Source organism: Bos mutus, chromosome 27 (assembly GCF_027580195.1).
Source record: "Bos mutus isolate GX-2022 chromosome 27, NWIPB_WYAK_1.1, whole genome shotgun sequence".
In the NCBI taxonomy this organism is placed as follows: Eukaryota; Metazoa; Chordata; class Mammalia; order Artiodactyla; family Bovidae; genus Bos; species Bos mutus.
This window is the reverse complement of record NC_091643.1, coordinates 6190963-6213462: the sequence shown is the minus strand read 5'-3', so window position 1 is coordinate 6213462 and position 22500 is coordinate 6190963. Positions and strand designations below refer to the sequence as shown.

The 22500-nt window shown below is 46.7% G+C and overlaps 1 protein-coding gene across 4 annotated transcripts in view; it reads right to left on the bottom strand.

Annotated features, from left to right (window-relative positions):
- The window catches only part of LRRC3B (leucine rich repeat containing 3B), a 95392-nt gene that overhangs the window by 52479 nt on the left and 20413 nt on the right, over nucleotides 1-22500 (bottom strand). The gene's annotated exons all lie outside the window — the stretch shown is intronic.

Sequence of the window (22500 nt, the reverse complement as noted above, 5' to 3'; positions counted from 1 at the left end):
ACAGAAAAGCTTCCCAGCTCAGAAAGCATGAGGGAGACATGTTTGCACAGCCACAAAGAACTAGAGTAAAGAATTTGAACTCCATGTCTTAATATAGAGCTTTTCCTACTCTCCCATGCTAGTCCTAAATTGCATGCCCAGATATCTTATTTAATCCTAATTTTGATCTTCAATTATCCTATGGAGTAGAAAGGGCTTCCCAGGTGCCACAGCGGTAAAGAACCCACCTGTCAGTGCAGGAACCATAAGAGACACGGTTCAATCCCTGGGTTGGGAAGATTCCCTGGAGTAGGAAATTGCAGCTCATTCCAGTATTCTTGCCTGGAAAATTCCACGGGCAGAGGATCCTGGTGGGCTACAGTCCATGGGGTCACAAAAAGCTGGACACGACTGAGTGTACATGCATGCACACACAGAGCAGAAATCAGCAGGTGGTGGTGATTCTGATTTTCAAACAAAAAACTTGTCAAGTGGCCCTACAATGGGTCATCAGACCCAAACCTCAATCTTTGGATTTTAAGCCTAGGGACCTTTCCCCTGTTTTCCTGTATGAATACTCTCTAACATCTATCCCCTCTTCTTCTTGGACACCCAGCTTGACTACCTTCCACAGCGTTCCTTGCAATTAGCCATAGTCACACTATGAATTCTAGCCAATGAAACGGGAATGCAAGACGTGCGTGCCTCTTCTAAGACTTGGACCACAAAGTCTCCCAGGCACACACCTCTAAGCCTGCTCTGCTCCTGGCTGGGCTGCAGTGGAGATGACAGTGACAAACTTGGAAACTACGTATTGATGATAACAGAGCCACAGTGAGCCTGGGTCCCTGAATGACTGTGTGGAGCAAAGTCTGCTTCCCACCTCACCACCACTGACCTCAACCGCCCTCAGACTGGACAATCACGTGGTTAAGGAGTAAACTTTTGTTATACTGAGTCATGTCACATTTGGGTGGGTCAGTTGGTGGATTTTTCTTGGCTGTGATAAACAAGCTGTCCTGCAGGCCAGCTTGTCTGGGGCAGCACCCTGTCTCTGGCTCTACTTCATACAGACTATCAAATCCATCTCTGCAGTGGTTCCCAGGGCACTAGGGGAGCCAGGCCTGCAGACGGAGCCATTGGAGGCAGGGCAGAGAGGCAGATGCGACCAGGCTGTGTGAACACGCCTCAGTCTGAAATCCCGCTCTATCATTTATGAGCTATGCAAACTCTGGCTGGTCGCTGAGCATCTCTGAGTCTTGGTTTCCCCATGTGTAAAATGGTGATCAGTTCAGCTCAGTCCCTCAGTCGTGTCTGACTCTTTGCAACCCCATGGAGTGCAGCACGCCAGGCCTCCCTGTCCATCACCAACTCCCAGAGTTCACTCAAACTCATGTCCATTGAGTCTGTGATGCCATCCAACCATCTCATCCTCTGTCATCCCCTTCTCCTCCTGCCCCCAGTCCCTCCCAACATCAGGGTCTTTTCCAATGAGTCAGCTCTTCGCATCAGGTGGCCAAAGTATTGGAGCTTCAGCTTCAGGATCAGTCCCTCCAATGAATATTCAGGGCTGATTTCCTTTAGGATGGACTGGTTGGATCTCCTTACAGTCCAAAGGACTCTCAAGAGTCTTTTCCAACACCACAGTTCAAAAGCATCAATTCTTTGGTGCTCAGCTTTCTTTAGAGTCCAACTGTCACATCCATACATGACCACAGGAAAAACCATAGCCTTAACTAGACGGATCTTTGTTGGCAAAGTAATGTCTCAGCTTTTTAATATTCTCTCTAGGTTGGTCATAACTTTCCTTCCAAGGAGCCAGTGTCTTTTAATTTCATGGCTGCAATCACCATCTGCAGTGATTTTGGAGCCCAAAAAATAAAGTCTGACACTGTTTCCCCATCTATTTGTGATGAAGTGATGGGACCAGATGCCATGCTGTTAGTTTTCTGAATGTTGAGCTTTAAGCCAACTTTTTCACTCTCCTCTTTCACTTTCATCAAGAGGCTCTTTAGTTCTTCTTCGCTTTCTGCCATAAGGGTGGTGTCATCTGCATATATGAGGTTATTGATATTTCTCCCGGCAATCTTGATTCCAGCTTGTGCATTTCTCATGATGTACTCTGCATAATACATGCATGATCATGGTGATAATAAACAGCAATAATGTTACGGTCAATTTTAAGCTATATCACCACTTAGGTGACATGCTTGGCACAGACCAGGGGGTGAAGGATATTTGGTCTCCAGCAGGCATATTCCATCTTCAGGTGATGCCCTGCTGAGCTTTGTCACCACAACGAACTCTGCTGTAGTTGAGGGCGATATGGGTGCTTAGTAATGGAGAAGCAGCGACTGCAGCTCTCCATCTGTTATTCGAAAGCGGACACTGCTGGGAAAGGCAGTTAAGACAATTGAAAAGATAAAGGTTTAAGCGCTGTTTATGGGCTGATGAGTCAGTGACTAGAGCAGAAGTGTATTTCTCTGCAGTACTTCTGGCTTCACTAATAATCCTAGGTCAACCTGTCAAGTAAGATCTACTCATCAGCAAAATGCCTTAGTCACTCGATCTCGTAGGAGGCTGTGGATTGGATTTCACTAATAGGCTACATAATCAAAGCAGCATGTAACCCAAATACAGACATTATTACGCCTCTCATAGTCCTTAAGAGAACATCAGAGTGTTAGAGAAAATTACATTTCTTTATCCGTTGGCCACAGACTTTAAAGATAGGGTCATAATATTTGTTCTATAACTTCGGGCTTACTTCTTTCATTGCTTTCCTTGCCTAGTAATTTCAGAACTTTACTTTGGAAAGTTCCCATTTACCCTAGTGCTTCGTGAACATCACACACACACACACACACACACACACACATGAAGTGAAAGTCACTCAGTTGTGTCCGACTCTTTGTGACCCCATGGACTATATAGTCCATGGAATTCTATAGGCCAGAATACTGGAGTGGGTAGCCTTTCCTTTCTCCAGGGGATCTTCCCAATCCATGGATTGAACCCAGGTCTCCCACATTGCAGGCGGATTCTTTACGAACTGAGCCACAAGGGAAGTCCAAGAACACTGGGGTGGGTAGCCTTTCCCTTCTCCAGCGGATCTTCCCAATCCAGGAATCAAACTGGGGTCTCCTGTATTGCAGGCAGATTCTTAACCAACTGAGCTACAAGGGAAACTCACACACACAGGGACAGCACAGTTTTTGCATTGCTTCAAACCTCATTCAATGATCACCAACATAAAAGGCACCCTATAAACTCTAGCCATGCGGTACATTATTTTCAAATTCCATGACATTTCAAATTCTCCTGTTATTCAATATTTCATTTTAAAAATGACATTCTCCAAATCCAGGTATGTTTAGTGAAATTATATGTTACCAGTTCAGTTCATTGACAGTGAGAACAAACAGATTCTTCCTAGGATTATCAAACCACCAGGAGCTGCCTTTTCTGTAGGCAGAATATGAGGGAGGATCAGATCTAGAAGCGCTTTCAGAGATTTGCTGGCATGATCTGAACTGTGTTTCTCAGCCAACCCCGTGTAGGTATTGTAGCATCCAAGCTGACACACGGCAGACTCTGACCGCATCCTCTGGGACGCCGCTGACAAAATCCCCTTCATCCTATGCAGAGGCCACAAGGGCCACTGGCCAGGCTGCGTGTGTCTGTCCCCGAGCTGCCTCACCCCATCCCTCCCCTCCATCTTTGCCGCTCCCCTCCACTCGGCGCTCAGCGCTACTCTGTCTGTAACACCCCTTGCAAATCTTCGCTTGTGCAAAGAGTTAAAGGTGTTAAAGAAAAATCACCGGCAGGGGAGGGCATCTAACAGGAAACACTCTGTGTTATTTTTATGGCACTAGTTCCTAAGGTTAAACTTCTATTTATGAAAATTGATACCAGTTTTCCACTAAGCCTGGCAACTGAGCCCCTTCTTTCTAGCACATTCTAACACTCCCTGGCTTTCTCTTCTGCTTTTCCTTTATGCTGCCACATTCATTCTAGCCAAAAAGAACTCCACACTGGGCCACTACCCGCTTTCTTATTTCTGCTTTTTTGTCTAAGTAGTTCCGTCCGCCTAGCACCCTCCATACTCCCTGCCAAAGAAGTCTTTGCTATTTCTCTTTTCTGTGAAGGACTCCGAGAGCAATCTGCACGTCTCATGAGCATGATTCTACCTTACCTTATGTTACAGCCATGTATCAGAGCCACCTGGGAGATTTTTCAAATTACTGACGCCTTGCATACGTGCGGGCATGCTCAGTTGTGTCCAGCTCATTTTGTCACCCGATGGACTACAGCCTGCTAGGCTCCTTTGTCCATGGGATTTTCCAGGCAAGAACACTGGAGTGGGTTGCATATCCTACCCCAGAGGATATTCCAGACCCAGGGTTCGAACTCGTGTCTCTTGAGTCTTCTGCATTGGCACAGATTCTTTACCACTCCGCCACCTGGGAAGACCAATGCCTTAGCCCCAGCCTTAGAAATCCTGGTTTGCTGTGCGAAGGAGACAACCCAGGTCTCAGAGAATCATTGAAGCTGTGCAGCAGACTCCAGTCTGCAGCAAAGTCTGAGAACCACTGCTGTAGAGCCTTGGGATCTCCTCCAGGCCCCTGCTACTGAAAGATCAGTCTCTACGTCTGCTCATCTTGGCATAGATGGAATGGCCTAGAAAGCCTCAAGCATCCATTTCAGTGTCTGAATCCATCTAGGCCTAGGCTGGCTAAGACACCCAAATCTCTGATGGCTTTTCAGTCATGACTCTATTACATAATTGCACAGGTTATTAGAAATAGACCACCAGGAACAGGAAGGCATGATAATGATTCAGCCAGGCACTGGACTGCTTCCACATCTAGGAAAAGTATCACGCAGGCCACTTTAGGATGCTAACTAAACTTGGAAAGAAATATCTATCTGGTGCCACTGAGTAAGGACACGAAAAACTTTTCCTCCAATGTCCACGTGATATAATTCAACTCTGTAAACTAAATCCTATCGATTAGAGGAGCCGTTGTTTTCAATCTGGTGTCTTTCAGCATGGCTGTGCCTGGAGACACTATGGCACACACGTGGGAGAGGCTGTGCTCCAAAAGACACAGTTCCGAGTGAGTTTAAACGCCTGCCATTACTTCCCGGGTGGCTCAAGTATAAAGATCCACCTGCAATGCAGGAGACATGGGTTCGATCCGAGTCAGGAAGATCCCCTAGAGGAGGAAATGGCAACCTACTCCAGTATTCTTGCTGGAGAACCCCATGGACAGAGGAGCCTGGCCGGCTACAGTCCATGGGGTCACAAACACAACTAAGCAACTGAGCACGCATGTTATCATTATGAAAGAAAAAAGTGAAAGCATTAGTCGCTTACTCACGGCCGAGTCCCTGCAACCCCATGGACTGCAGCCCGCCAGGCTCCTCTGTCCATGGAATTCTCCAGGCAGGAATACTGGAGTGGGTTGCCATTCCCTTCTCCAGAGGATCTTTCTGACTCAGGGATCGAATCCAGGTCTCCCACATTGCAGGCAGAAAGCAAAATTTAACACTTGGCCATGAGCTGTAATTGGAGGTATGATTCAAGAGCCTAGAACACTCACCACAAACAAGAGCTCTCAGAATCCCTGCTAGGTTTTAGGGTATCTTGCTGTTCGGTGACTAAGTCGTGTCTGACTCTTTTTGACCCCTTGGACTGTAGCCCACCAGGCTCCTCTGTCCATCTCCAGGTTATCTTACCGTTGTTTAAAAGACACTGTGAGCTTTCTACTCTCTGAGTTTTTCTGACATGTTTTGTGTTACTCACCATCCCTCTCAGCCCCCCAGGCTCTGAAATCAGTGAGAAATGACATGTCAGCTTCTCCTAAAACATGATTAATGGCAGAGCAGTGTCCGCCACATCTGAACCCACATGTGTATCCAAGCCCATCTCAGAGGATATTTTCCATCAGTCCTTTTGCCATCTTGTTAGTCTGCCTGTAGAAAAATGACAGGCATTCCAGATTTCCTGGAGAAGCTGTCCAGACAGGGGCTGGCAGCTGAGCTACATGTCAGGGAGATGCACCTCATTTTCCTTTCATTAAGCCCCACTAATGTTTTCTCTTCCCCTCATTATTCTCTGCCCCTCACTATGGTGTATGCTTTTTATCTAGTGTTTTAGGCACTTTTTGTTCTCTCTTTCTCGGGATTTTCTCTGCTATCTCCTCCATTCTCTTATCTCACAAGCTCAGCCTTTGGTTTTGGGGTGACTCCTCCCTAAATGTGAGCCTACTGGGGATGCAGTCACCCCCTCACCTCCTCCTGGCCCTGGCAGTGCCCTGCCCGCACTGGTGGTAGTGGAAACAACTCCATCTGGAAGCACATTAAAGATACAGGTGTACACCGTAATAAAAATGGGCACGCATAAGGACCAGGACTGAAAAGGGGAGAATGCAGAAAAAATTGAAAATATTTTGTAGGGTCATGAAATTTAGGGAGATGCTTTGTTTTACTTTCGCTAGTGTTGTTATTCCTTTGTTAATCGAATTTTAAACTTTTGAATAAAAAAGCATGATTTTTTAAAAAGTGTTGTTGTTTAGTCACTAACTCATGTCTGACTCTTTGTGACCCCATGGACTGCAGCACGCCCGGCTCCTCTGTCCTCCACTATCTCCCGGAGTTTGCTCAGATTCATGTCCATTGAGTCAGTGATGCTAACCATCTTGTCCCCTTCTCCTCTTGCCTTCAATCTTTCCCGGCATCAGGGGCTTTTCCAATGAGTTGGCTTTTTGCATCAGGTAGCCAAAGTATTGGAGCTTCAGCTTCAGCGACTGTCCTTCCAATGACTATTCAGAACTGATTTCCTTTAGGGTGGACTGGTTGGACCTCCTTGCAGTCCAAGGGACGCTCAAGAGTCTTCTCCAACACAATTCAAAAGCGTCAGTTCTTTGGCGCTCAGCCTTCCGTATGGTCCAGCTCTCACATCAGTGCAAGACGACTGGAAAAACCATAGCTGTGACTATATGGATGGCCCTTTGCTGGCAGAGTGATGTCTCTGCTTTTAATATGCGGTCTAGGTTTGTCATAGCTTTCCGTCCAAGGAGAAGGATCTTTTCATTTCACCTTCTGCATTGATTTTGGAGCCCATGAAAAAAGTGACTTATCTCTAAAATACCTGCGGATTGCCTTTTAAAAAGTGGGCTCACAGAGTGAGTAATTCAAAGAGTGAGGCAGACAGTAATGAGCACCTTGGCAGAGGAGGGCTTAGTGCGTGGGTGTTTGAAACGGCCAGTCCTCCCGGAGCACAGCACACTCTCTGGACTGAAGGCTTCCCGCGCATCCTTCCCCGAGGCGGTGCTCATTTTCTTGTGGACCTGGAGCTGACCCGGCTCAGCTTCTCTGCAGCCTTGTGTTAGTCTCCCGGGCTCCACCATGCTCTTCCCTTAGGTTCCCTCTTCGGCCCCACCGGCCAGCTGTGTGGTGACACCTAACATGTGGTGGCGACAATGCTGGGCGAGCAGACGAGACCGAGAGGGACGCTGGGGCCACCAAGGGTCGGCTCTGCCCTGCAGGCTGGCCGCTCTTCCCGCCCGGGCCCAGGGACCCAGCCAGTCCAGGGGATCACAAGGGTGGTGTCCTGTTCTCACCTATACCATGGCTTTCTGAGAACCCGTTGAGGAGAGGAGACAAAGTCAAGGGCCTAACTAGAGTAAATTCTCAGTATGTGGTCATTTTTGTTACACCAGCACCTTCTGAGTTAGATGCACAGGTTCCATGGATGAGGAGGGCAAGCTGGAGTAATTTTCCATCTACTTCAGGACAACCACGTTCTTAACATTGTAAAGCAACTATAAAAATTAATTTTAAAGTTTGTTTGAAGTATTTATAGAAAGGGCTTCCCTGATAGCTCAGTTGGTAAAGAATCCGCCTGCCACACAGGAGATCCCAGTTGGATTCCTGGGTCAGGAAGATCCGTTGGAGAAGGGATAGGCTACCCACTCCAGTATTCTTGGGCTTCCCTGGTGTTTCATCTGGTAAAGGATCTTCCTGCAGTGTGGGAGACCTGGGTTTGACCCCTGGGTCGGGAAGATCCCTTGGAGAAGGGAAAGGCTACCCACTCCAGTATTCTGGCCTGGAGAATTGCATGGACTGTATAGTCATAGAGAGTCTGACAGAACTGAGAAACTTTCACTTTCACTTATAGAAAACAAACAAACAAACTATATTCTTTAAGATGGGCAAAAGGTACTTTTGTAACTCATTTGAAGGCCTGTTCATTCTCCCCACTTCAGAGGGGCTCCAGAGAGAAGAAAATGAACAAAAGGTCTGTGTGGGATTTGTTCTGACAATTCTCCCATTCATTCATTGATTCATTCACTCAGCAAATACTTACTGAGCATCAACCATAGGCTGGACTATCTGATAGGTGCCTGGGATACAGTTTGATAAAACATATTTATAGACCCCACGGAACTCAAGACTAGAAAAAATGACAAATACTGACTAGTAAGGCAACACACACACATGCCCACGTATGATGTATCAGCAGGTGATGAGTGTATGGAGAAAACTCACGGGGTAAGGATACTAGAGCGGGGTGTGAGAGGGTACGGAGTGATCACGTCTCATAGGGGATGGGCAGAACAAGACCCTCTGACATCTGTGTGGAGTCTTCTCTGGACACCTCCTTGGAAACCATTCTTCAGTAAGATGGACCCAACTGATGCACAGAAATTCTTAGTCTACATGACTCGCAGAGTAATTCGTTTTTAACATACCCCTCCTCTATCTGAAAAAGTGATTTTCAGTGATAATCATGAAGTGTGCCCTCACCAGATGAAATCATGCACTTGAAGGAGCCAAATGTTAAACACAAATAAAAGCCACAAATGGTCTCAGGGAATGACAGAATTCACGCAACTCGAAGTCTGTTCCTTCTTACAGTCGCTGTGTTGTTGTGGTTTATTCCAAAGCTACAGCTTCAGTGCGAGAACAGGGACTTCCCTGGTGGTCCGGTGATTGACTCCATGCTCCCACTACAGGGGGCGTGGGCTCAGTCCCTGGTCAGAGAACTCAGATCCCTGCATGCCGTGAGGTGGCCAAAAAATTTAATAAATAAGTGCAAGAATATCAGAGGTGCTGGAGACCCGAGCTGTGTGTGAAGCAGGAAAAGGATCCCAGAACAACTGTGCCCTTGTTGACTGGATGGCTGAAATCATGTGAGCAGTCTGCATAACTGGGACTTCTCCCTTGGAATCAACTTTCATGTAGAATACAGCCTTTATTACATAATAAGAAGAATGTGCTGAGACTTCCCTGGCGATCCAGTGGTAAAGAATCTGCCTGCCAATGCAGGGGACACAGGGACACTTGATCCCAACCCTGGGAAGATTTCACATTCAGGGGAGCACCTAAGCCTGTACAACCACAGAGCCTGTACCTTAGCGCCCAGGAGCTACAATTACTGAAGCCCACGTGCTCCCGAGCCCGTGCTCCACAATGAGAGAAGCCACCACCACGAGAAGCCCACACACCGCAACTAGAGGGTGGCCCGCAGGTAACAACGAAGACCCAGCACAGCCCAAAATAAATAATTTTTTTTAAAAAAAGAGTCTGCTAATCTGGAGCTCACATGTATTATTAAAGTTGAACGGTAGCCACAGCAACGCGTATTTTGGGGAGGAAAAAGTATTTTATCACTGACATTATTTAGAAATGCTAGTGTTGGTCATGATGAGAAATAGAACCACTCTAAGCCCATTCACAACAGTTTTAAACTCTCCCTGCCTGCTACTCCCACTGCCTGCACCCCCCACCCTGCAGACACGGCACTGATGGGCGTAAGAAAAGAGGAAGAGGAGACAGAAAATGCAGAGCGGGTCAGAGTCAAGCAGTGTGGATAATGGTCCAGCATGAAATCTGAGATGCACCCCGAAATACATCCGGGGTAGCAGGTGGGGCCATGGGGGGCCTCGCACACCAGGTTCAGGAATCTGACTTTATAGACAACTGTGCTGTGCTGTGCTGTGCTTAGTCGCTCAGTCGTGTCTGACTCTCTGCAACCCCGTGGCAAGACTATTGCAGTGGGTTGCCATTCCCTTCTCCAGGGGATCTTCCCAATCTAGGGATCAAACCCAGGTCTCCCACATTGCAGGTGGATTCTTTACCAGCTGAGCCACCAGGGAAGCCCAAGAATACTGGAGTGGGTTGCCATGCCCTCCTCCGGGGGATCTCCCTGATCCCTGAGTTAGACAACCAAGGGTCGTCAACTGTTTTAAGCAAATAAGTCCAACTCAAAGTGGTGTTTTTGAGACATGAATCTGGTGGAATTATAAAGTAAGAATTGAGCTGGAGGAAGAGGCTGAAGTAGGTGCAAATTTGGATGCCTAAGGTGAAAAGCGATCAAGGCCTGAACTGAGGTGAGTCTCCTCCAAAGTGAATGGAAATGTATGACTTTAGGGGCTTCCCAGGTGGCGTTAGTGGTGGAGGAACCTGCCAATGCAGGAGATGCTTGAGACAAGGGTTCCATCCTGGATCCAGAAGATTCCCTGGAGTGGGACATGGCTACCCACTCCAGTATTCTTGCCTGGAGAATCCCATGGACAGAGGAGCCTGGTGGGTTTCGGTCCATGGGGTCACAAAGAGTCGGACACAACTGTAGTGACTCACACACATGCACACACATGTGATATTAGAGCAGGGATCAAACACCACAAAATTAAAACTCAGAGGGTTTGCACTTATTTTTAATTTGGAGAATATGAAGACAAGGGTGTGGGGAAAACAGTCTCGCAAGCGTCATCTAGGAAATTTCTCTTCAGTTCATGGATGTTGGATTCTGAACTGAAGATGAAATGTTTCTGACGTGAATGTTCCTAAAGAAGCAGCCCAGACAGGCCAGAGGAACAAAGGATTCCCTTTGAAAGTTACAGCTTAAATGTTCAGTTTTTCCACAAAAGCCACTAAAAGCTTTCCATCCTCCAAAAGAAGAAAACCCCCAGAAGAATCACTCGCATGGTGTTCAAGAATATTTTGTCTGGTGGTTGGCCCCACCTGAGACAACCCTCCTTGGCTCAGATGATGTCATAGGAAATGCTGGGCCCTTTAGGAGTTTAGCATCTACCTTCTATTTCTATTTCTTTCCTTGAAAAATGTGTGTGTGCTCAGTCCCTCGGTCCTGTCCAACTCTTTGGGACCCCATGGACTGTAGTCTGCCAGGCTCCTCTCTCCATGGAATTTTCCAGGCAGGAATACTGGAGCCGGTGGCCATTTCCTCCTTCAGGGGATCTTCCCCACCCAGGGATCGAAGTCTCGTCTCTTGCATCTCCTGCTCTGGCAGGCAGATTCTTTACCACTGCACCTCCTGGGAAGCGTCCCTGAAAACATAAGTAACTTCAATCGAAAAAAGAGGTATGCTTTAATCCTTGGTCTGAATGAGTGGTATTTCAGAGCTGTGATTAATTTGTGATTTCTCCCATGCTAATTAATTCACCTCTCCTCTTTCTTTTCTTTTGGTGGAAATAATGGGGAATGAATCACCTCTCCTCTTTAAAGCTCCCTTCAGGAACCCTTAAAACTCTCCAGAAGAGGAAAGTGCCCTGTTCTTCTTTATGAGTTGGCTTAAGGGAGGAATGAAAGTTTAAGAGAATTTTGTTGTTGCTTAATAGCTAAGTCGTGTCTGACTCTTTTGTGACTCCACGGACTATAGCCCAACAGGATTTCCCATGCAAGAATACTGGAGTGGGTAGCCTATCCCTTCTCCAGGGAATCTTCCTGATCCAAGGATCAAACCCTGGTCTCCTCCATTGCAGCAGATTCTTTACCACTGAGCCACCAGCAAAGCCCTTAAGAGTCTGTAGAGTCAATATATTTGTTATGGATAGTTTGCTGATTTAAGTCAGAGTCCATGTTAGAAATTTGGTGTTTCCACTGGCATGACCTGCAATACCCCTGGATTCTCTTGGCTTCTTATGAACACCAACAGTCTAATGGTATAATGTTCATAAGAGAAAATCTGTAAGCTGTAATATCTAAGTCTCCACCTAATAGGATACTGATAATAAATGTAATCACTTCTCCTGTGCTCAGTTATTTAGTAGGATAGCTTAGAATCAGGATGCTGTAGCTGAAGCAAAGTTCAATCATAAGAACTTTATAAGAACAGATACGGTGAGTTCTTCAAGTCTACTCATTGTATGGGGAAATCAGTGAATGTATTCAAAGGGTACACACGTCCAGTTGTAAGAGGAAAATATTTTGGGGAGGCAATGTACAGCTGGTGATGATGGTTAGTACTGTATTGTCTATTTAAAAGTCATTAAGAAAGCAGGTCTTAAAAGTTCTCAAAAAAAATTTTTAACTGTGTGTAAATGGGTTAACTAATCTTACTGAGATAATCATTTCACAATATGTACATATACTGAATCATTACATTGTATACCTTAAACTTACACAGTGTTATATGTCAGTTACAGCTTTATATCTCTAAAAAAAGCTGGGGAAATTTTTGCTTAAAAAAACCTGGGTGTTGCAACTGTTCATTCTTCAAGTCATTCAAATTAAAAATTAAAAAGAATATAATGATAATAGTTTTGCATCAAGCTTCAAAATCCTTGTGCTATATACTTCTTTTATTGGTAGGCAGGTGCCTTTATATAAGGGTTTCTCTTTCGAGTTTGACAAAGAAACCGTACATTCCAGGAAGAGGGCAGGACCCAGTTTTCTGGAGAGGGGAGAGAAACAGATGCAATGTGCAATTTCCTTTTCTGACTCAGTTTACCAAAATCACATTTCAATACAGAGGGAAACCATCCATTTTGAGAGCCACAGATAAAGTAATTTTTTTCCCCCAAATTCAAGATTTGTTTTCATTTTCCTAAACTGGATATTTCAATTTCCTCGGAAACCTGAGCCCTTGTTCATTTCCTGCGAAAACTGAGCCTGGGGAGGGGAAAGGGCACAGGACCCTTTCCTGTGTCTACATGCTGTGTCTACAGCCAGGGGGCCACCACGCAGGGCTCTGGCCGTCTGAAATCTGGCCAATCAGCCTCTCTGGGGATGATCGCCACACTTCCAAAAATAAAAAAACACATCTTTCTAGCCAGGAATCATGGATTGAGATTCCTGAAAGCCCCTCTTCTCCCTCTGCAATTTAAACCAAGCTCTTTCAAAGTCAGCATACTACATCTTAATGGAAGCCTGAAAAGGTTATCAATAGTAAAGGCTGAAAGTTTTCCACAATGGTAGGTAGATGGGGGAAAAAAAGAAAAAATGTTTACACTGAACCGAGGGGGAGGTACCCAGAGGTTCCTGATCAGCACTGCCCTTGAGGACCACCGCACTGCCGTCCTGAAGAAATGCAGGGAACGAGGGCTGCGCTCGCCTCCGAGCTGACCCCTCTGTGTTTGTCTCCACGTCCCAGACCAGGGACAGGACGGTTTTTGAAGCGAACCATGGCACAGGAAGCTGTGCTGGCCACAATCGAAACGGCGCAGGCTCTGCGTGGTCCTCTGCACTCCGGCTACACCTGCTGGCCTGCTGACGACCAATTTCCAAGCCGGAGGATTTTTTTCCTCTTGCTTCAAATTCTTCCGAGTTTCATTGGAAACTGGTGCTAATGAAATGTATCAGGGGTTAAGGCTGATGTCAGAACTGCCGGGATCTTTACAGAAAGTTCTGCAAGAATGCGAAGACGGTGCCTGGGTCTGGGTGCTCCCCACCGGGGAAGGGGTGCTCCCACGGGAGGGGAGACTGACCGACGCGTTAGTTGCATGGAGTTTTACAACTTCTAAAGTCTTCTCAGAAATCTTTCACCCAGGCTTCCCAGGTGGCTCAGTGGTTAAGAATCTGCCTGCTAATGCAGGAGACACAGGTTTGATCCCTGGTCCGGAGAGATCCCATGTGCCACGGAGCAACTAAGCCAATGTGAGTCACAACCACTGAGGTTGCGCTCTAGAGCCCGGGAACCCCAACTACTGAAGCCCGTGCTCTGGAGCCCATTCTCTGCAACAAGAGAAGCCACAGCGTGGAGAAGCCTGAGTACCACAAGTAGAGAGTAGCCCCCATTTGCTGCAACTAGGGAAAAACCCGCAGAGAATCAGACACAGTACAGCCAAAAACGAATCAATAAATAAAAATGTCAAAAAAGGAAACCTCATACCATCTGACCTGCAGACCAGCTCCGCAAGGCTCTTCCATCTCTAGCGGAGTCCCCCGTAACTCCTGTGCAATTAATATTTAGCGAGCCACTTGTTGAGATTGAAGGCGGGAGGAGAAGGGGATGACAGAGGATGAGATGGTTGGATGGCATGACCGACTCAATGGACATGAGTTTGAGTAAACTCCAGGAATTGGTGAGGGACAGGGAAGCCTGGTGTGCTGCAGTCCATGGGGTCGCAAAGAGTTGGACAGGACTGAGCAACTGAACTGAACTGTACATAACCATGCACTGGGCAATCAAAGTAGTCAAGGCCGCCGTTCCCACCAAGTTCAAGGGTGCACAGGACAGAGCATCAAAACCAGCAAAGAAAGCATCAAGGTGACTTAGGAGAGGGAGAGAAGATGTGAAGAAAACCCATCAGGGTACCATGTTGCAGCGACCAAGGATGGGAGCTACTCTGAGTGGTGATGCTTGAGCTCAGAACTGAGCGTGAGGAGGAGCCACTGGGGACCCGAGGGAGGGACATGGGGCCGCAGCAAGTGCAGGCTCGGCGGCTTCCAAGCAGGAACACACCGGACGGCATCTTCTGCAAACAGAACGAAAGCCAGCAGACTGGCGGGGCTGAGCGAGAGGATGGTGAGAGGTGGGCTGGAGTGTGAGCTGCCAGGCTTAAGGAAGCGAGACGGGGTGAGACCGGCTCGTGTCTGCTGGGTGTTCACTCTGAGCCAGGCCTTGAGCCAAGTTCAGGGTTGTGAGTAGGGAGGCTGTGCCTCGGCCCAGGGCTCCAGACCATGCCATCCTGCCCAGCCCACACTCTGCCATCTGGGGCACCAGCTTCAGTTCACCCAGGTGGAAACAGGGCACATTAAGGAACATGGACATTTTGAATCCCTTCTACCTGCTGACCTATCCCCGGAGTGATTTCACATGAAGGACATCATTTGGGCCTGGATTTTAAACATCGGAATTTCTTTAATGCTAAGGAATATCGTCTTCACTTCCTGTCTTTGGCGGCCTCTGGGCTGGAGAATCAGCTGACTGGTTCTATGCTCTGGGATAAATTCAAGCACTGCAGATAGAATATAATTATCAGATGAAACTGAAAAGATGACTGAAAAAGAAAAAAATAAAGAAAACAGATTTAATGCCTCCAGGAAATGAAACCAAATGGATCCTGCTCGGTGCTACAAGGAAGATGATATCAATTCTGTCCCCCACCCTCCTTTACGCAAGTTTGAATAATCTCCCTGTCACCGCTTTTACATGAACTCAAATTGCTTTAGAAACCTGTCACAGTGAATTAGCAAAAGGAGATAGTAATTCAGAGGGGTGCCAGTGTGGCGTTACTGAGCATTGCTGGTTGGAAGGCTTCCTGCAGCGTTATTCGGGGACAATAACTCACTTTGATCACCGAGTGTCAGGGTGAGCAAATGATGGGCTTTCTGTGGTTTTTAGATCTAACTTTCTTAAAAGTCCATCATAAAGATGAAAAGTGCACAGAGAACATCTGCCTTCATCCACCCAAGAATGAGGACATGGGCACACCCAGGGTCGGCCCCACCCTGCAGTCACTGGGTGTGGATGAACCGGGGGACAGACCCCACGCAGCCCAGCAGACACGCAGGTTTCAGAAGATCCTTGACCTTGACATCAGGGGCAGACTTGAAGGCTGGGAGAATGAGGAATCGAGGAATCCATCACGGAGACGTGTAAAATGGAATATTCTTCCCAGTGATCTTCACAGTGGGTCACCTCCTCAGAGAAGCCTTCAGGTCACCACCATCCTCTCACGTGCCTTATCTCTCTCTGTCATGTTCCCTCGTGATTTTCTTTTTCCTCCTAAGACTTAGCGATTTTTTAAAATTACTCAGTTCATCTCATTCCTTACCTAGATACTTCTGTTTCCCCACCAAGAAGCACAATCTCCACGAGGAACAGGATTCCACAGTCTTCCATGAGCCCCTAGGAATGATGCCCAGAGCCTGTACGCCCTCAATGAATGTTTACTGAAGGACTTTTGAATCCACAAAATTCTTATTATACCAGAGGCTATTCTGTATTAACACCATTGTTTGATCAGCTGTCGTAGCAAAGCCTGTGCAAACAAGAACCTAGGCTGTCCCCATGAACCATCCTTGGCTCTGCTGACCAGAGACGGACTATGACCAACATTACTTGGAGGAACGAATCTTAGCTGGGGAGCAGCTGCAAAAAATTTCTGCACAATGTAAGACTACTCCTTACTGAAACTGTGTATAAGCCACTGTGTCCCTGTCTTTTCAAGTAAAAAGCTGACTCAAGAGTTAATGATTGGGAAATGCAAATAGGTAGAAACCAAGAATACCAGTTGGGCTAGGGAACTGGCTACAATTTGGACTATAAATCTGCCACATGGCAGATGGGGGATTCACCACTCCCAGTTCCCTGAAAGATACAGAAAAAAGTCTGACACAGGTCCCTAAGTTATTTTTACAGGAAGCAGACTCCCTCCAGACAAAAACTGCTGACCACAAGAACATAGACCCTAGACTCAGTTGAAACCAGAAGGTTGATGATGCTTGAAACTTCACCTTAAAGCCAACTAGTCTGAGAACCATGCTTGAGCTGACGGCCCACCCTGCAGACCCTCTCCCACGCTGCCTTTAAAACCCCTTCCCTGAAAGTCATCAGGGAGTTCAGGGCTTCTGAGTGTGAGCTGCCCATCCTCCTTGCGAGTGCCCTGTAGTAAAGGCTGCACTTTCCTTCCCCACAACCCAGTGTCAGTGGACCAGCTTTACTATGTGGAGAGTGCATGCAAGTCTGGTTTGGTAACATTAATAAGACTGGGAAAATGTTATCCAAATTCTCAACACTTACTGTTTGATCTGCTTCGTGAAAGACTGAGCTTATCACTGAGATTTCCCTACTTCACAAAGTCTAATATTTTCTCCAACTTTGTATTTCGAAAAATATTTAAGTCTAAATCTACCAAAGAGTACAAGAATTGCTACCCTGGGCCTTCTGGATGAACTGGCAATTTTCTGTCACGTTTGCTTTCCCTCTCCTTGTATGTGAGTGTGTATGTATGAAGGTATACACGTGTGCTTATGTATGGGCAAGCATGTGTACATGTCAGTGTCTATATGCATGTGTATCTGTGTGCATCTGGGCATGCATGTGTACATGTCTATGTGCATGTGTGTGCATGTGTGTTTTTGTGTTTCTGCATCTGTGTGTATATATGGGCATGTGTGTGTGTGTGTCTATATCTACGTGTGCCCCTGTGTGTTTTGTGTGTGTATGTATCTGTGCATGTGTGTGTGTGTGTGTATGGCCATTATGTGCGCAAATGAGTATATGTGAATGTACACATATTTTGGCTTGAGCTATTTGGGAGTTAATTATTAATGTGCTTCATCCCTCAATACTTTGGCATGAATCTCCTAAAACCAAGCATAGTCCCCTATACGATGATTATCACATTCAGGAGATTTAAAATTGATAACTCTATTCTTATCTAATAAGCAATTGGTTTCCAAATTTCCCCAAGTGTCCTAACGTTCTTTATAACGTCTCATTTCTGATTCAGGGTCCAACCAAGAATCACACGTTGTGTTTAGTTGTCATTCCTCTCTAGTCTCCTTACTCTAGAATGGCTACCAGCTATGCTTTTTTGGGGGTGTGTGTGTTTTTTGGGAGGGCGGGGGGTGCTGGTGTTTTATGACAAGACATTTTTGTATACTACAGGGCCAGTTGTTTTATAAAGTTTCCCTTCATTTTAAGTTGCTTGATTTTTCTCCTCTAGTTAAATCCAGGTTAAAGTCTAATGTTTTAAGTACCTAACATGACAAGTATAAAGTAGATATAAAAACTCAGGTCCCCAGAGGAATTCCCTGGCTGTTCAGTGGTTAGGACGCCATGCTTTTACTACCAAGTGCCTGGGTTCAACCCCCAGTCAGGAAGCTAAGATCCCACAAGATTCGTAGGATGGCCAAAAAAAAAAAAAAGGTTCCCCAAAAGGAATTTTTAGGCTGAAATACCAGACCTGTGATGAATAACACTTCCAACTTAAGTATCAGAGTCAAGGATCCCCTGATAAGACTGTCTCCTTGTCTGAGTTTGTTAAAAGGCTCATTAAGGCGATTTAGTGTTCCCCACACACCAGTCACTCACATTGTACCATCAAGAGTTTTGCAACTAACACACCCAGTTTTACCTGTACCAGCATTTATGCTATCTTTTTAAAAATTCAGTTTATTTAAACTCTTTCTTATCCTAAGAAATGATACCAATATAAATAGTTTTGCCATTCTTGCTCTATTTTTCTATACTATCGAAGCATAGATAAATACAAAAAAAAAAAAATTGTGCACATCTAAAGCACATCTACAACTTCCATTGTACACTGGGGAATACTGACCAGAGTGGGGTCAAACAGCTCTGTGTGCACTCGTGGGCATGTGTGAGCACTCGTGGGCAGGTGTGGACACAGCACAAAAAGCTCTTTCAAGTACCAAGGAAATAAGAAGATGCCAAGGTTGCCAGGCCAAGCCGGGGGCCACATTCAAACACGACAAGACCTGCCGCTCCTGAGAGACAGATGCTGTCCCTCGATACCGGATGGATGGCCTCTCCATTCATTTCCCAACCCCTCAGCAGGAAAGGCTGAAACCGGGGCTGGGACAATGCTGCTCGCACAAACGCTGACACCGACAGAACCACTGTGTCCTCCGGAAGATGACTCTTCTGTGTAAAACAGTGGACTGGATCACACGACCTTCCGCTGTTTCACTCTGCTTTTCCCAGACAAGGAGACTGAGATCCACACATGCTTGTGGGCTGTCCAGCGCCACACTGGGAGTTGCTGGTGAATCAGGACCTTCATCCACAAATTCAGATGCCCAGGCCAGTTCCTTCTACCCTTCTGGAAATCCCCATGCCAAGTCTACATAGCTATTTACATGTAAAACCACCTACACACACACCATATACACACATAAAACCATATTTATATATATGTATACAACACACGTGTACACATGCATACTTATGTTATGTAAAATCATGTCCCTGCTTCCTGCATGCCTCCTGAACACCTTTCACCACCACCGTGCCCCAGAGAGAAGGGCATTCGCCAAACCTCCCCTCCTCCCCAGTGTGTTTGTTATTCACCAAACAACCATCTCTCCCTGTAACCCTGTTTCCATGAACCACACAACCAACCTGGAACACTTTCAGGATCTCTGCCCATCTAATATCCTTCCCAGTGTATAATTCAGTTCAGTTCAGTTCAGTCGCTCAGTCATGTCCGACTCTGCGACCCCATGAATCGCAGCATGCCAGGCCTCCCTGTCCATCCCCAACTCCTGGAGTTCACTCAAACTCATGTCCATCGAGTCGGTGATGCCATCCAGCCATCTCATCCTCTGTCGTCCCCTTCTCCTCCTGCCCCCAATCCCTCCCAGCATCAGAGTCTTTTCCAATGAGTCAACTCTTCACATGAGGTGGCCAAAGTATTGGAGTTTCAGCTTCAACATCAGTCCTTCCAATGAACACCCAGGACTGATCTCCTTTAGGATGGACTGGTTGGATCTCCATGCAGTCCAAGGCACTCTCAAGAGTCTTCTCCAACACCACAGTTCAAAAGCATCAATTCTTCAGCACTCAGCTTTCTTCACAGTCCAACTCTCACATCCATACATGACCACTGGAAAAACTATAGCCTTGACTAGACGAACCTTTGTTGGTAGTGATTTTGGAGCCCCCAAAAATAAAGTCTGACACTGTTTCCACTCTTTCCCCATCTATTTACCATGAAGTGATGGGACCGGATGCCATGATCTTAGTTTTCTGAATGTTGAGCTTTAAGCCAACTTTTTCACTCTCCTCTTTCACTTTCATCAAGAGGCTTTTTAGTTCCTCTTAGGCACCTACAGACCCGGGGAGTTCCCCTTAGTGTATAATTATACTATTAATATTTGTTGCTGTTTACTCGTTAAGTCATGTCCGACTCTTGTGACCCCATAGACCGTAGCCCGCCAGGCTCCTCTGTCCATGGGATTTCCCAGGGAAGAATACTGGAGTGGGTTGCCATTCCCTTCTCCAGGGGATCTTCCTGCCCCAGGGGTTGAAACCACATCTCCTCATAGGTAGGTGGATTCTTTACCACTAAGCCCCAGGGAAGTCTTGATCAGACTACAGAAGGCAGCTTTAGACCTGCAGACAACAGGGCTGGGTCAGCCACTTCCTTTCTCCTGTCTTCTATGACCCTGTGAACTAGCCCTGGCTGGCTCAGGGCTAGGTACCAGCAGCTAGTGGATCTCCACTGATCCAGGACACCCTCAGGGCCTCTCCCCTCCTTCATCCCCACATAAGCTGGTTCATTCTGTGGCATCTGTCTCCTTAGCCTCTCTCCCCAGTACCCCTCTTCTCATCCCCACTGATACCCCTTGAGGCAGGCCCTCACCTCCCTACACACTGTTACAAGGTCTCTTTCGGAGTATCCTGGTCACACTGCCTGCTCACCAGTGGGTGTGTGGTCCATGGGCCCCCTCAGGACCCTTCCCAGGGATGAAGGGGGCTGAGACTCTCCATACTACTGTAGACGTGACCTGACTGTAGATATGACAGAGACTGTTTCCATAATACTATAGACAGGACACTACAGACATGATCCATCTTTTCTGCTCTTCATCTGTCACAAGTGGATTGTGGGGTTTTCCCAAGGCTCTCTGCCATGGGCTCTCATAGCAGTGAACCGGGAGCAAGTGGAAGAACCAGATATTCACATGGTGTGCAGAAACCTAAAATGAAACCACTCTCCTCACGGAATTTTTGTTTTAGAAAATAAATTCTTTTTCATAAAAAATTGTTTTTAACACTAATATATAATGTGCTTATTGTTGTTAGTTTTAATGCATTAGTAACCATTTCTAAAATTTCTTGGTTTTAATTTCTAATTTACAGTATTCAGTAAATATGGGCAACATAATCCATGTAAACAAAACTTCTTTGAGATCCTCCATCAGAGTTGAGAGTCCAAAAGGTTTCTGATGCCAGAAAGTTTGAGAACCACTGCCTGAGTTATTTTCTTAAAGAACATTCATTTATCATGCTACTCCTGCAATGTATGAGCCGTTGCTACCCAGAGGTAAAGTCCTCATGAATTTAGCAGGGCCTTGAAAACTAAGATCATGGTATCCAGTCCCATTGCTTCATGGCAAATAGATGGGGAAACAATGGAAACAGTGAGAGACTTTATTTTTGGGGGGCTCCAAAATCACTGCAGATGGTGACTGCAGCCATGAAAAGACATTTGCTTCTTGGAAGAAAAGTTATGACCAACCTAAACAGTATATTAAAAAGCAGAGACATTACTTTGCCAACAAAGGTCCATCTAGTCAAAGCTATGGTTTTTCCAGTATGTATGGATGTGAGAGCTGGACTATAAACAAAGCTGGTGCTTTTGAACTGTGGTGTTGGAGAAGACTCTTGAGAGTCCCCTGGACTGCAAGGAGATTGAAGCAATCCATCCTAAATGAAATCAGTCCTGAATATTCATTGGAAGGACTGATGCTGAAGCTGAAACTCCAATACTTTGGCCACCTGATGCAAAGAACTAACTCATTTGAAAAGACTCTGATGCTGGGAAAGATTGAAGGCAGGAGGAGAAGGGGACGACAGAGGATGAGATGGTTGGATGGCATCACCGACTCAATGGACATGAGTTTGAGTAAGCTCTGGGAGTTGGTGATGGACAGGGAGGCCTGGCGTGTTGCAGTCCACGGGGTCGCAAAGAGTCAGACACGACTGAGCAACTGAACTGATTGACTGAGGCTGGACATCCCACTCACCACCCACCCCTTCCTCCATGGAGCCACCCCACACAGGTGTCCTAAGCCAGCTGCACTGGTTTTGTGTTGTGTTGACTTTGCTTCGTTTGCCCGTGTTCTCCGGAGTTCCCTAGCCTGGGGGTGCAAGTGAAGACTGGCCTCGGCAGAAATCCATGTGAACCCTGGCAGCAGAAGTGAAGCCATGGCATCAGACTGGATGGCCCCATGGCCGCTCCCAGGCAGTGGCTCCCCCAGTGCTGAGCGTGGAGGTGGCCCATGGTTCTGAGTGTGCGTGTTCAGCTCCTCCAGCTTCTCGCATGGGCAGGGGCTCCAGTTCATCCTCCCAGGCTCCGATGGCCCTTGCTTCCCTCACCTCCCAATTCCCCCTCCGAGCCCTGCTGACCTAGAGCAACTTCGGGCCCATCACCAGGAGACGCTGTGCTTTCTGGAGGTCTCACTGGCTCCCTCCCTGGGCCCTGTGCAGTGGCTTTCCTCTGCTCCCTCCTGTGCCCTTGTGGACATCTGCATGCTGAGCTTCTCCCAGGACTCCATGAGGCCTGATTTCTGAGA